Genomic DNA, 13,931 nt, shown 5'->3' on the forward strand with positions numbered 1-13,931 from the left:
AAAGGAGTTGAACTCGACCACTGGAGGGGAGTGGAATTGAAGGAGTGGAGACCAACGCGCATCAGCATCACAAGGGAGCCCATTCTAATGGAGACAATGTCCTCCGCCCGTTCCCAAAACATTGAGGGGCCGCTCAAAGGAAAGGGACAGTCGAACCGCAGCTACCGACGGTCGTCTCCATCCTGTATTTAGTTTAACTCCTCATCCTAACTTTCATGCCTACCCTACTTATACTAATAAAAAGAAAAACCTAGGACATCTCATTATCTAAATTACAAGAGCACCTACCTAACAGTACTTGGGGTATAGTTTGCTAACTTAAACTTATTAAGAAAATACAATTCGCCTGTGAGATGCTAAAGCACAGAGTCCACTCCTGTTCAGGAAAATCGCTATGGCTTTAAGGATTTAAGGAGTAGAGTCCAAACTGCCTCAACATCTCAAGGGCCCCCGTTTTGATAGTGACAAGCCTGTCAATTTTCTAGACCACCAAAAAGAGAAAAAATAATTTAACAACAAGTATGCAGTCCGTCAGGACATGCACACATGGTGTTAAACAAACAAACGGCGCACCTCCAACCCCTTTCGCCGGCCTATCCATCTCCAGAATTGATTGATGTACTTGTCACACCAACATCACCTATTAACTAGGTAAAAAAATTGCAAATTTTCTGATGGTCCAGAAAGTTTGACAGTCCAGTCTGCCAGTGTCATCACCTACTTTTTAAATAAAACTCACTAACCTAAATACAGTTCGCCCATGAGATTCTATCGCACATCAAAGCCTCCCTTCCTTCTGATGGAAAGGGGAACTCAACACTCCACCTCTAGAAAGGAGTTGAACTCGACCACTGGAGGGGAGTGGAATTGAAGGAGTGGAGACCAACGCGCATCAGCATCACAAGGGAGCCCATTCTAATGGAGACAATGTCCTCCGCCCGTTCCCAAAACATTGAGGGGCCGCTCAAAGGAAAGGGACAGTCGAACCGCAGCTACCGACGGTCGTCTCCATCCTGTATTTAGTTTAACTCCTCATCCTAACTTTCATGCCTACCCTACTTATACTAATAAAAAGAAAAACCTAGGACATCTCATTATCTAAATTACAAGAGCACCTACCTAACAGTACTTGGGGTATAGTTTGCTAACTTAAACTTATTAAGAAAATACAATTCGCCTGTGAGATGCTAAAGCACAGAGTCCACTCCTGTTCAGGAAAATCGCTATGGCATTAAGGATTTAAGGAGTAGAGTCCAAACTGCCTCAACATCTCAAGGGCCCCCGTTTTGATAGTGACAAGCCTGTCAATTTTCTAGACCACCAAAAAGAGAAAAAATAATTTAACAACAAGTATGCAGTCCGTCAGGACATGCACACATGGTGTTAAACAAACAAACGGCGCACCTCCAACCCCTTTCGCCGGCCTATCCATCTCCAGAATTGATTGATGTACTTGTCACACCAACATCACCTATTAACTAGGTAAAAAAATTGCAAATTTTCTGATGGTCCAGAAAGTTTGACAGTCCAGTCTGCCAGTGTCATCACCTACTTTTTAAATAAAACTCACTAACCTAAATACAGTTTGCCCATGAGATTCTATCGCACATCAAAGCCTCTCTTCCTTCTGATGGAAAGGGGAACTCAACACTCCACCTCTAGAAAGGAGTTGAACTCGACCACTGGAGGGGAGTGGAATTGAAGGAGTGGAGACCAACGCGCATCAGCATCACAAGGGAGCCCATTCTAATGGAGACAATGTCCTCCGCCCGATCCCAAAACATTGAGGGGCCGCTCAAAGGAAAGGGACAGTCGAACCGCAGCTACCGACGGTCGTCTCCATCCTGTATTTAGTTTAACTCCTCATCCTAACTTTCATGCCTACCCTACTTATACTAATAAAAAGAAATACCTAGGACATCGCATTATCTGACTTACAAGAAGAGCACCTACCTAACAGTTCTTGGGGTATAGTTTGCTAACTTAAACTTATTAAGAAAATACAATTCGCCTGTGAGATGCTAAAGCACAGAGTCCACTCCTGTTCAGGAAAATCGCTATGGCTTTAAGGATTTAAGGAGTAGAGTCCAAACTGCCTCAACATCTCAAGGGCCCCCGTTTTGATAGTGACAAGCCTGTCAATTTTCTAGACCACCAAAAAGAGAAAAAATAATTTAACAACAAGTATGCAGTCCGTCAGGACATGCACACATGGTGTTAAACAAACAAACGGCGCACCTCCAACCCCTTTCGCCGGCCTATCCATCTCCAGAATTGATTGATGTACTTGTCACACCAACATCACCTATTAACTAGGTAAAAAAATTGCAAATTTTCTGATGGTCCAGAAAGTTTGACAGTCCAGTCTGCCAGTGTCATCACCTACTTTTTAAATAAAACTCACTAACCTAAATACAGTTTGCACATGCGATTCTATCGCACATCAAAGCCTCCCTTCCTTCTGATGGAAAGGGGAACTCAACACTCCACCTCTAGAAAGGAGTTGAACTCGACCACTGGAGGGGAGTGGAATTGAAGGAGTGGAGACCAACGCGCATCAGCATCACAAGGGAGCCCATTCTAATGGAGACAATGTCCTCCGCCCGTTCCCAAAACATTGAGGGGCCGCTCAAAGGAAAGGGACAGTCGAACCGCAGCTACCGACGGTCGTCTCCATCCTGTATTTAGTTTAACTCCTCATCCTAACTTTCATGCCAACCCTACTTATACTAATAAAAAGAAAAACCTAGGACATCTCATTATCTAAATTACAAGAGCACCTACCTAACAGTACTTGGGGTATAGTTTGCTAACTTAAACTTATTAAGAAAATACAATTCGCCTGTGAGATGCTAAAGCACAGAGTCCACTCCTGTTCAGGAAAATCGCTATGGCTTTAAGGATTTAAGGAGTAGAGTCCAAACTGCCTCAACATCTCAAGGGCCCCCGTTTTGATAGTGACAAGCCTGTCAATTTTCTAGACCACCAAAAAGAGAAAAAATAATTTAACAACAAGTATGCAGTCCGTCAGGACATGCACACATGGTGTTAAACAAACAAACGGCGCACCTCCAACCCCTTTCGCCGGCCTATCCATCTCCAGAATTGATTGATGTACTTGTCACACCAACATCACCTATTAACTAGGTAAAAAAATTGCAAATTTTCTGATGGTCCAGAAAGTTTGACAGTCCAGTCTGCCAGTGTCATCACCTACTTTTTAAATAAAACTCACTAACCTAAATACAGTTTGCCCATGAGATTCTATCGCACATCAAAGCCTCCCTTCCTTCTGATGGAAAGGGGAACTCAACACTCCACCTCTAGAAAGGAGTTGAACTCGACCACTGGAGGGGAGTGGAATTGAAGGAGTGGAGACCAACGCGCATCAGCATCACAAGGGAGCCCATTCTAATGGAGACAATGTCCTCCGCCCGTTCCCAAAACATTGAGGGGCCGCTCAAAGGAAAGGGACAGTCGAACCGCAGCTACCGACGGTCGTCTCCATCCTGTATTTAGTTTAACTCCTCATCCTAACTTTCATGCCTACCCTACTTATACTAATAAAAAGAAATACCTAGGACATCGCATTATCTGACTTACAAGAAGAGCACCTACCTAACAGTTCTTGGGGTATAGTTTGCTAACTTAAACTTATTAAGAAAATACAATTCGCCTGTGAGATGCTAAAGCACAGAGTCCACTCCTGTTCAGGAAAATCGCTATGGCTTTAAGGATTTAAGGAGTAGAGTCCAAACTGCCTCAACATCTCAAGGGCCCCCGTTTTGATAGTGACAAGCCTGTCAATTTTCTAGACCACCAAAAAGAGAAAAAATAATTTAACAACAAGTATGCAGTCCGTCAGGACATGCACACATGGTGTTAAACAAACAAACGGCGCACCTCCAACCCCTTTCGCCGGCCTATCCATCTCCAGAATTGATTGATGTACTTGTCACACCAACATCACCTATTAACTAGGTAAAAAAATTGCAAATTTTCTGATGGTCCAGAAAGTTTGACAGTCCAGTCTGCCAGTGTCATCACCTACTTTTTAAATAAAACTCACTAACCTAAATACAGTTTGCCCATGAGATTCTATCGCACATCAAAGCCTCTCTTCCTTCTGATGGAAAGGGGAACTCAACACTCCACCTCTAGAAAGGAGTTGAACTCGACCACTGGAGGGGAGTGGAATTGAAGGAGTGGAGACCAACGCGCATCAGCATCACAAGGGAGCCCATTCTAATGGAGACAATGTCCTCCGCCCGATCCCAAAACATTGAGGGGCCGCTCAAAGGAAAGGGACAGTCGAACCGCAGCTACCGACGGTCGTCTCCATCCTGTATTTAGTTTAACTCCTCATCCTAACTTTCATGCCTACCCTACTTATACTAATAAAAAGAAATACCTAGGACATCGCATTATCTGACTTACAAGAAGAGCACCTACCTAACAGTTCTTGGGGTATAGTTTGCTAACTTAAACTTATTAAGAAAATACAATTCGCCTGTGAGATGCTAAAGCACAGAGTCCACTCCTGTTCAGGAAAATCGCTATGGCTTTAAGGATTTAAGGAGTAGAGTCCAAACTGCCTCAACATCTCAAGGGCCCCCGTTTTGATAGTGACAAGCCTGTCAATTTTCTAGACCACCAAAAAGAGAAAAAATAATTTAACAACAAGTATGCAGTCCGTCAGGACATGCACACATGGTGTTAAACAAACAAACGGCGCACCTCCAACCCCTTTCGCCGGCCTATCCATCTCCAGAATTGATTGATGTACTTGTCACACCAACATCACCTATTAACTAGGTAAAAAAATTGCAAATTTTCTGATGGTCCAGAAAGTTTGACAGTCCAGTCTGCCAGTGTCATCACCTACTTTTTAAATAAAACTCACTAACCTAAATACAGTTTGCACATGCGATTCTATCGCACATCAAAGCCTCCCTTCCTTCTGATGGAAAGGGGAACTCAACACTCCACCTCTAGAAAGGAGTTGAACTCGACCACTGGAGGGGAGTGGAATTGAAGGAGTGGAGACCAACGCGCATCAGCATCACAAGGGAGCCCATTCTAATGGAGACAATGTCCTCCGCCCGTTCCCAAAACATTGAGGGGCCGCTCAAAGGAAAGGGACAGTCGAACCGCAGCTACCGACGGTCGTCTCCATCCTGTATTTAGTTTAACTCCTCATCCTAACTTTCATGCCAACCCTACTTATACTAATAAAAAGAAAAACCTAGGACATCTCATTATCTAAATTACAAGAGCACCTACCTAACAGTACTTGGGGTATAGTTTGCTAACTTAAACTTATTAAGAAAATACAATTCGCCTGTGAGATGCTAAAGCACAGAGTCCACTCCTGTTCAGGAAAATCGCTATGGCTTTAAGGATTTAAGGAGTAGAGTCCAAACTGCCTCAACATCTCAAGGGCCCCCGTTTTGATAGTGACAAGCCTGTCAATTTTCTAGACCACCAAAAAGAGAAAAAATAATTTAACAACAAGTATGCAGTCCGTCAGGACATGCACACATGGTGTTAAACAAACAAACGGCGCACCTCCAACCCCTTTCGCCGGCCTATCCATCTCCAGAATTGATTGATGTACTTGTCACACCAACATCACCTATTAACTAGGTAAAAAAATTGCAAATTTTCTGATGGTCCAGAAAGTTTGACAGTCCAGTCTGCCAGTGTCATCACCTACTTTTTAAATAAAACTCACTAACCTAAATACAGTTTGCCCATGAGATTCTATCGCACATCAAAGCCTCCCTTCCTTCTGATGGAAAGGGGAACTCAACACTCCACCTCTAGAAAGGAGTTGAACTCGACCACTGGAGGGGAGTGGAATTGAAGGAGTGGAGACCAACGCGCATCAGCATCACAAGGGAGCCCATTCTAATGGAGACAATGTCCTCCGCCCGTTCCCAAAACATTGAGGGGCCGCTCAAAGGAAAGGGACAGTCGAACCGCAGCTACCGACGGTCGTCTCCATCCTGTATTTAGTTTAACTCCTCATCCTAACTTTCATGCCTACCCTACTTATACTAATAAAAAGAAATACCTAGGACATCGCATTATCTGACTTACAAGAAGAGCACCTACCTAACAGTTCTTGGGGTATAGTTTGCTAACTTAAACTTATTAAGAAAATACAATTCGCCTGTGAGATGCTAAAGCACAGAGTCCACTCCTGTTCAGGAAAATCGCTATGGCTTTAAGGATTTAAGGTGTAGAGTCCAAACTGCCTCAACATCTCAAGGGCCCCCGTTTTGATAGTGACAAGCCTGTCAATTTTCTAGACCACCAAAAAGAGAAAAAATAATTTAACAACAAGTATGCAGTCCGTCAGGACATGCACACATGGTGTTAAACAAACAAACGGCGCACCTCCAACCCCTTTCGCCAGCCTATCCATCTCCAGAATTGATTGATGTACTTGTCACACCAACATCACCTATTAACTAGGTAAAAAAATTGCAAATTTTCTGATGGTCCAGAAAGTTTGACAGTCCTGTCTGCCAGTGTCATCACCTACTTTTTAAATAAAACTCACTAACCTAAATACAGTTCGCCCATGAGATTCTATCGCACATCAAAGCCTCCCTTCCTTCTGATGGAAAGGGGAACTCAACACTCCACCTCTGGAAAGGAGTTGAACTCTACCTCTGGAGGGGAGTGGAATTGAAGGAGTGGAGACCAACGCGCATCAGCATCACAAGGGAGCCCATTCTAATGGAGACAATGTCCTCCGCCCGTTCCCAAAACATTGAGGGGCCGCTCAAAGGAAAGGGACAGTCGAACCGCAGCTACCGACGGTCGTCTCCATCCTGTATTTAGTTTAACTCCTCATCCTAACTTTCATGCCTACCCTACTTATACTAATAAAAAGAAATACCTAGGACATCTCATTATCTAAATTACAAGAGCACCTACCTAACAGTACTTGGGGTATAGTTTGCTAACTTAAACTTATTAAGAAAATACAATTCGCCTGTGAGATGCTAAAGCACAGAGTCCACTCCTGTTCAGGAAAATCGCTATGGCTTTAAGGATTTAAGGAGTAGAGTCCAAACTGCCTCAACATCTCAAGGGCCCCCGTTTTGATAGTGACAAGCCTGTCAATTTTCTAGACCACCAAAAAGAGAAAAAATAATTTAACAACAAGTATGCAGTCCGTCAGGACATGCACACATGGTGTTAAACAAACAAACGGCGCACCTCCAACCCCTTTCGCCGGCCTATCCATCTCCAGAATTGATTGATGTACTTGTCACACCAACATCACCTATTAACTAGGTAAAAAAATTGCAAATTTTCTGATGGTCCAGAAAGTTTGACAGTCCAGTCTGCCAGTGTCATCACCTACTTTTTAAATAAAACTCACTAACCTAAATACAGTTTGCCCATGAGATTCTATCGCACATCAAAGCCTCCCTTCCTTCTGATGGAAAGGGGAACTCAACACTCCACCTCTAGAAAGGAGTTGAACTCGACCACTGGAGGGGAGTGGAATTGAAGGAGTGGAGACCAACGCGCATCAGCATCACAAGGGAGCCCATTCTAATGGAGACAATGTCCTCCGCCCGTTCCCAAAACATTGAGGGGCCGCTCAAAGGAAAGGGACAGTCGAACCGCAGCTACCGACGGTCGTCTCCATCCTGTATTTAGTTTAACTCCTCATCCTAACTTTCATGCCTACCCTACTTATACTAATAAAAAGAAAAACCTAGGACATCTCATTATCTAAATTACAAGAGCACCTACCTAACAGTACTTGGGGTATAGTTTGCTAACTTAAACTTATTAAGAAAATACAATTCGCCTGTGAGATGCTAAAGCACAGAGTCCACTCCTGTTCAGGAAAATCGCTATGGCTTTAAGGATTTAAGGAGTAGAGTCCAAACTGCCTCAACATCTCAAGGGCCCCCGTTTTGATAGTGACAAGCCTGTCAATTTTCTAGACCACCAAAAAGAGAAAAAATAATTTAACAACAAGTATGCAGTCCGTCAGGACATGCACACATGGTGTTAAACAAACAAACGGCGCACCTCCAACCCCTTTCGCCGGCCTATCCATCTCCAGAATTGATTGATGTACTTGTCACACCAACATCACCTATTAACTAGGTAAAAAAATTGCAAATTTTCTGATGGTCCAGAAAGTTTGACAGTCCTGTCTGCCAGTGTCATCACCTACTTTTTAAATAAAACTCACTAACCTAAATACAGTTCGCCCATGAGATTCTATCGCACATCAAAGCCTCCCTTCCTTCTGATGGAAAGGGGAACTCAACACTCCACCTCTGGAAAGGAGTTGAACTCTACCTCTGGAGGGGAGTGGAATTGAAGGAGTGGAGACCAACGCGCATCAGCATCACAAGGGAGCCCATTCTAATGGAGACAATGTCCTCCGCCCGTTCCCAAAACATTGAGGGGCCGCTCAAAGGAAAGGGACAGTCGAACCGCAGCTACCGACGGTCGTCTCCATCCTGTATTTAGTTTAACTCCTCATCCTAACTTTCATGCCTACCCTACTTATACTAATTAAAAGAAATACCTAGGACATCGCATTATCTGACTTACAAGAAGAGCACCTACCTAACAGTTCTTGGGGTATAGTTTGCTAACTTAAACTTATTAAGAAAATACAATTCGCCTGTGAGATGCTAAAGCACAGAGTCCACTCCTGTTCAGGAAAATCGCTATGGCTTTAAGGATTTAAGGAGTAGAGTCCAAACTGCCTCAACATCTCAAGGGCCCGCGTTTTGATAGTGACAAGCCTGTCAATTTTCTAGACCACCAAAAAGAGAAAAAATAATTTAACAACAAGTATGCAGTCCGTCAGGACATGCACACATGGTGTTAAACAAACAAACGGCGCACCTCCAACCCCTTTCGCCGGCCTATCCATCTCCAGAATTGATTGATGTACTTGTCACACCAACATCACCTATTAACTAGGTAAAAAAATTGCAAATTTTCTGATGGTCCAGAAAGTTTGACAGTCCAGTCTGCCAGTGTCATCACCTACTTTTTAAATAAAACTCACTAACCTAAATACAGTTCGCCCATGAGATTCTATCGCACATCAAAGCCTCCCTTCCTTCTGATGGAAAGGGGAACTCAACACTCCACCTCTAGAAAGGAGTTGAACTCGACCACTGGAGGGGAGTGGAATTGAAGGAGTGGAGACCAACGCGCATCAGCATCACAAGGGAGCCCATTCTAATGGAGACAATGTCCTCCGCCCGTTCCCAAAACATTGAGGGGCCGCTCAAAGGAAAGGGACAGTCGAACCGCAGCTACCGACGGTCGTCTCCATCCTGTATTTAGTTTAACTCCTCATCCTAACTTTCATGCCTACCCTACTTATACTAATAAAAAGAAAAACCTAGGACATCTCATTATCTAAATTACAAGAGCACCTACCTAACAGTACTTGGGGTATAGTTTGCTAACTTAAACTTATTAAGAAAATACAATTCGCCTGTGAGATGCTAAAGCACAGAGTCCACTCCTGTTCAGGAAAATCGCTATGGCTTTAAGGATTTAAGGAGTAGAGTCCAAACTGCCTCAACATCTCAAGGGCCCCCGTTTTGATAGTGACAAGCCTGTCAATTTTCTAGACCACCAAAAAGAGAAAAAATAATTTAACAACAAGTATGCAGTCCGTCAGGACATGCACAAATGGTGTTAAACAAACAAACGGCGCACCTCCAACCCCTTTCGCCGGCCTATCCATCTCCAGAATTGATTGATGTACTTGTCACACCAACATCACCTATTAACTAGGTAAAAAAATTGCAAATTTTCTGATGGTCCAGAAAGTTTGACAGTCCAGTCTGCCAGTGTCATCACCTACTTTTTAAATAAAACTCACTAACCTAAATACAGTTTGCCCATGAGATTCTATCGCACATCAAAGCCTCCCTTCCTTCTGATGGAAAGGGGAACTCAACACTCCACCTCTAGAAAGGAGTTGAACTCGACCACTGGAGGGGAGTGGAATTGAAGGAGTGGAGACCAACGCGCATCAGCATCACAAGGGAGCCCATTCTAATGGAGACAATGTCCTCCGCCCGTTCCCAAAACATTGAGGGGCCGCTCAAAGGAAAGGGACAGTCGAACCGCAGCTACCGACGGTCGTCTCCATCCTGTATTTAGTTTAACTCCTCATCCTAACTTTCATGCCTACCCTACTTATACTAATAAAAAGAAAAACCTAGGACATCTCATTATCTAAATTACAAGAGCACCTACCTAACAGTACTTGGGGTATAGTTTGCTAACTTAAACTTATTAAGAAAATACAATTCGCCTGTGAGATGCTAAAGCACAGAGTCCACTCCTGTTCAGGAAAATCGCTATGGCTTTAAGGATTTAAGGAGTAGAGTCCAAACTGCCTCAACATCTCAAGGGCCCCCGTTTTGATAGTGACAAGCCTGTCAATTTTCTAGACCACCAAAAAGAGAAAAAATAATTTAACAACAAGTATGCAGTCCGTCAGGACATGCACACATGGTGTTAAACAAACAAACGGCGCACCTCCAACCCCTTTCGCCGGCCTATCCATCTCCAGAATTGATTGATGTACTTGTCACACCAACATCACCTATTAACTAGGTAAAAAAATTGCAAATTTTCTGATGGTCCAGAAAGTTTGACAGTCCAGTCTGCCAGTGTCATCACCTACTTTTTAAATAAAACTCACTAACCTAAATACAGTTCGCCCATGAGATTCTATCGCACATCAAAGCCTCCCTTCCTTCTGATGGAAAGGGGAACTCAACACTCCACCTCTAGAAAGGAGTTGAACTCGACCACTGGAGGGGAGTGGAATTGAAGGAGTGGAGACCAACGCGCATCAGCATCACAAGGGAGCCCATTCTAATGGAGACAATGTCCTCCGCCCGTTCCCAAAACATTGAGGGGCCGCTCAAAGGAAAGGGACAGTCGAACCGCAGCTACCGACGGTCGTCTCCATCCTGTATTTAGTTTAACTCCTCATCCTAACTTTCATGCCTACCCTACTTATACTAATAAAAAGAAAAACCTAGGACATCTCATTATCTAAATTACAAGAGCACCTACCTAACAGTACTTGGGGTATAGTTTGCTAACTTAAACTTATTAAGAAAATACAATTCGCCTGTGAGATGCTAAAGCACAGAGTCCACTCCTGTTCAGGAAAATCGCTATGGCTTTAAGGATTTAAGGAGTAGAGTCCAAACTGCCTCAACATCTCAAGGGCCCCCGTTTTGATAGTGACAAGCCTGTCAATTTTCTAGACCACCAAAAAGAGAAAAAATAATTTAACAACAAGTATGCAGTCCGTCAGGACATGCACACATGGTGTTAAACGAACAAACGGCGCACCTCCAACCCCTTTCGCCGGCCTATCCATCTCCAGAATTGATTGATGTACTTGTCACACCAACATCACCTATTAACTAGGTAAAAAAATTGCAAATTTTCTGATGGTCCAGAAAGTTTGACAGTCCTGTCTGCCAGTGTCATCACCTACTTTTTAAATAAAACTCACTAACCTAAATACAGTTCGCCCATGAGATTCTATCGCACATCAAAGCCTCCCTTCCTTCTGATGGAAAGGGGAACTCAACACTCCACCTCTGGAAAGGAGTTGAACTCTACCTCTGGAGGGGAGTGGAATTGAAGGAGTGGAGACCAACGCGCATCAGCATCACAAGGGAGCCCATTCTAATGGAGACAATGTCCTCCGCCCGTTCCCAAAACATTGAGGGGCCGCTCAAAGGAAAGGGACAGTCGAACCGCAGCTACCGACGGTCGTCTCCATCCTGTATTTAGTTTAACTCCTCATCCTAACTTTCATGCCTACCCTACTTATACTAATAAAAAGAAATACCTAGGACATCGCATTATCTGACTTACAAGAAGAGCACCTACCTAACAGTTCTTGGGGTATAGTTTGCTAACTTAAACTTATTAAGAAAATACAATTCGCCTGTGAGATGCTAAAGCACAGAGTCCACTCCTGTTCAGGAAAATCGCTATGGCTTTAAGGATTTAAGGAGTAGAGTCCAAACTGCCTCAACATCTCAAGGGCCCCCGTTTTGATAGTGACAAGCCTGTCAATTTTCTAGACCACCAAAAAGAGAAAAAATAATTTAACAACAAGTATGCAGTCCGTCAGGACATGCACACATGGTGTTAAACAAACAAACGGCGCACCTCCAACCCCTTTCGCCGGCCTATCCATCTCCAGAATTGATTGATGTACTTGTCACACCAACATCACCTATTAACTAGGTAAAAAAATTGCAAATTTTCTGATGGTCCAGAAAGTTTGACAGTCCAGTCTGCCAGTGTCATCACCTACTTTTTAAATAAAACTCACTAACCTAAATACAGTTCGCCCATGAGATTCTATCGCACATCAAAGCCTCCCTTCCTTCTGATGGAAAGGGGAACTCAACACTCCACCTCTAGAAAGGAGTTGAACTCGACCACTGGAGGGGAGTGGAATTGAAGGAGTGGAGACCAACGCGCATCAGCATCACAAGGGAGCCCATTCTAATGGAGACAATGTCCTCCGCCCGTTCCCAAAACATTGAGGGGCCGCTCAAAGGAAAGGGACAGTCGAACCGCAGCTACCGACGGTCGTCTCCATCCTGTATTTAGTTTAACTCCTCATCCTAACTTTCATGCCTACCCTACTTATACTAATAAAAAGAAAAACCTAGGACATCTCATTATCTAAATTACAAGAGCACCTACCTAACAGTACTTGGGGTATAGTTTGCTAACTTAAACTTATTAAGAAAATACAATTCGCCTGTGAGATGCTAAAGCACAGAGTCCACTCCTGTTCAGGAAAATCGCTATGGCTTTAAGGATTTAAGGAGTAGAGTCCAAACTGCCTCAACATCTCAAGGGCCCCCGTTTTGATAGTGACAAGCCTGTCAATTTTCTAGACCACCAAAAAGAGAAAAAATAATTTAACAACAAGTATGCAGTCCGTCAGGACATGCACAAATGGTGTTAAACAAACAAACGGCGCACCTCCAACCCCTTTCGCCGGCCTATCCATCTCCAGAATTGATTGATGTACTTGTCACACCAACATCACCTATTAACTAGGTAAAAAAATTGCAAATTTTCTGATGGTCCAGAAAGTTTGACAGTCCAGTCTGCCAGTGTCATCACCTACTTTTTAAATAAAACTCACTAACCTAAATACAGTTTGCCCATGAGATTCTATCGCACATCAAAGCCTCCCTTCCTTCTGATGGAAAGGGGAACTCAACACTCCACCTCTAGAAAGGAGTTGAACTCGACCACTGGAGGGGAGTGGAATTGAAGGAGTGGAGACCAACGCGCATCAGCATCACAAGGGAGCCCATTCTAATGGAGACAATGTCCTCCGCCCGTTCCCAAAACATTGAGGGGCCGCTCAAAGGAAAGGGACAGTCGAACCGCAGCTACCGACGGTCGTCTCCATCCTGTATTTAGTTTAACTCCTCATCCTAACTTTCATGCCTACCCTACTTATACTAATAAAAAGAAAAACCTAGGACATCTCATTATCTAAATTACAAGAGCACCTACCTAACAGTACTTGGGGTATAGTTTGCTAACTTAAACTTATTAAGAAAATACAATTCGCCTGTGAGATGCTAAAGCACAGAGTCCACTCCTGTTCAGGAAAATCGCTATGGCTTTAAGGATTTAAGGAGTAGAGTCCAAACTGCCTCAACATCTCAAGGGCCCCCGTTTTGATAGTGACAAGCCTGTCAATTTTCTAGACCACCAAAAAGAGAAAAAATAATTTAACAACAAGTATGCAGTCCGTCAGGACATGCACACATGGTGTTAAACGAACAAACGGCGCACCTCCAACCCCTTTCGCCGGCCTATCCATCTCCAGAATTGATTGA

The sequence above is a fragment of the Eleutherodactylus coqui genome, chromosome 4, assembly GCF_035609145.1.
Source record: "Eleutherodactylus coqui strain aEleCoq1 chromosome 4, aEleCoq1.hap1, whole genome shotgun sequence".
Taxonomy (NCBI): domain Eukaryota; kingdom Metazoa; phylum Chordata; class Amphibia; order Anura; family Eleutherodactylidae; genus Eleutherodactylus; species Eleutherodactylus coqui.